Below are 2,605 nucleotides of genomic sequence, written 5' to 3' on the forward strand. Positions count from 1 at the left end.
GGCGGATCTGACATCACAACCGACATCATGGAACTTCAAAATAAAAGTGCTGACTATGAGAATAAAATAACCATAAAATGTGAAGCCAAAATTAATAAATAAGGTTACCTCATTCTGAAAACAATGTTAAATAATGTTGAGATAACATAAAAATAATCATAAAAATAAGTCAAAACACATAATAGAAAGGATTTTGGTGAAATTAATAAAATAAAAGAAAAAATTATACAAAACTCTTTCCTTGTCCGTTACACAGCTTCAACCAGGAAACCAACTCGAGACGGTACAAATCTGTAACTGACAGCAAGAGGTTTTCAAAGGTCTGTTGATCCACGCACAGTCTCAGCTCTTTGTGTTGAGAATTTCTTCAGGGAAATCTGATCAGGGAGGAGCTCTGACCTTTGGAACAACTGAAGTCAATCATTAACAGCCATAATCAATCCTTATCAGATAGACCATAACAACTCGATGATACAGTTTTATCTTCAGTGAGTTTTATTTTCCAACAAGGAAATAAAAAGTGTGAACATGGCCTTTACTTATGTGGTCTGTTATATATCTGTGACATGTGAAAGATGGGACAAATGAAATATCCTTTTACACTCCATAATTATTATTCATAATTATAACATCAGTGAGGTCAATTCCAGAAGCAGGTTTAGTGAAAACTCTGAGTTTCTTCACCCTGAGATGAACAAACCTCTAGGTTTTTGAATATAGGCTGTAGATTGTCTGAAACTGTTTTAACAGCATTTCAGTCACTGTATATACATTTACTACATATTCAAATACAGCCATTGATGATGTTGAGCAAGATTTTTGAATGTAAAGTAGATATCTGAAAATTTACACTCAGCTTTAACCTCAATGCTTTTAAACTGAAAATCATGCAAAATCATGAAGCTGTTCCTGGGTCAGAATCTGAGGTTACAATCATTGATTTTTAAACTTCTGATCCGTTTCTGATCTGAAACTCTGAGTTTCCCATCTCATGGTTCAACTCAGAGTTCAATGTTAGGCTCAGAGTTAGTTAAACCTGCTTTCTGGAATAGACCCCTGTTCTTACCGTAAGGTGTCATGAAGCCTCGTGACAACGACCGCTAAACATAGTATAAAATCAACTGAATAAAGTTACCCTGTGTACACAAGAGCCAACAAAAAAAAAAACAACCCAGACACGAACGTTAACCCACGTTAGCATTGCCAGCTAGCGAAAGCAACATTTGCCGGACAAATTCATGATAAAACAGAAAGTTAGCTAACCTTATCATAGCTTTTGTAGCCGGTCACTAATGAATACAAACATGTAACACTATGAACCATTAAGTTACTGAGGAGAAGAAAAGCCGGTTCCGAGTCTAGCTGGAGTCCTTTAGCAGATCGTAGGTTTCTCCATCTCGGTAAAGCCAGACAAGTACTTGCCTAACGGTCGGACAAGGAAAGAAATTCAGCCGTGGACTTAACCGCCGGGACCGCGGATACGTCACAGAAGGAGCGGGAGCCATTAAAACGTCAACAACCGTTAAAAGCTTAAAAACATGATGGGTGTTTTGAAGGTCCGCTGGTCGGCTGGGATTTGAGCTGGTAGTCCTCCTGTGCCCTGGTCGTATCTCTTTCTTTGTCGGAGCCTTTTCAGTCAAAAAGAAAAATAGTTTCTACAGTGGAGAAAGTTCTGGAAGGTCTCCTTCACCTGGACCGCTGTGTACTGCACATAGCCTGTACATAAACTGCACTGTGACGTCTACGTGTGGGCGGGGCCTGTGTTTGTATAATAATGGGAGGGCCAACGGTTTAACAGGAGGGACATACATGCACTAACATGCGCGTGCTGCCAGTCCAGAAACCAAAACTAAGAACAGAGAAGCTCGGACAACATAATGAGGCTGTGGCTTTCTTCACTGCTCAGGATGCCATTACTCCACTATATCTTTACTTAGAAAATAGTTGTTGACTCCTATATTAGTGTTTAAAATCTCTCAAGTTTGTCCAGTGATACTGAGAAGTGGATGTTAACTAATATAATTTAACTAATGTTTTTATCTAAGGGATAAAGGATCCATATCAAGATGTGGTAACACTTAATTCAGATAGTCCACCTACAGAGACTTTACAGAGTATTTGTAACATTTCAACAGGTTATTAGCTGAGATTCAACATTTATACTGTTTTTTTAAACCTTTGCTAACTTTTCTATTATCTGATGCATAATCGTACATTGTTGAACATTGATTGAGAATTCAAATGTTCGAGTAGGATTAAAGAAATGTTACAAATGCTCTGTAAACTCTCTTTACGTCGACTATCCAAAAAGAAAGTGTAACCCAAGATCTGTTATCCCAAATATCTACAGTTAATCAGCATCAGCCTCAAACTTCCAGTCTTAGTTAGGCTATAACTGTCACATGAAATGCTTCTTTTTATAACAACAGGTGAATTCCACAGTTTAAATATCAACAATAAAAAAGAAATATAATTTTTAAAATGCCACAAAAATAGTTCAAACACAAATAGCGGAGTAAGGCATTCAATTAAACACAGCTTAAAACAAGTTGAAATACCAACTCAGTTCAAAATGTGAATAAAAACCTGATCAGTCCGGGGGGGG

At 37.4% G+C, this 2,605-nt stretch overlaps 1 protein-coding gene across 1 annotated transcript in view; it reads right to left on the bottom strand.

Moving 5' to 3' along the window:
* LOC111645231 (NACHT, LRR and PYD domains-containing protein 3-like) overlaps nt 1–2,605 on the bottom strand; it is a 40,788-nt gene that overhangs the window by 26,571 nt on the left and 11,612 nt on the right. The gene's annotated exons all lie outside the window — the stretch shown is intronic.

The sequence above is a fragment of the Seriola lalandi genome, unplaced genomic scaffold (assembly GCF_002814215.2).
Source record: "Seriola lalandi dorsalis isolate HSWRI2012SDOR001 ecotype SW California unplaced genomic scaffold, Sedor1 jcf7180002054947, whole genome shotgun sequence".
Classification (NCBI taxonomy): Eukaryota; Metazoa; Chordata; class Actinopteri; order Carangiformes; family Carangidae; genus Seriola; species Seriola lalandi.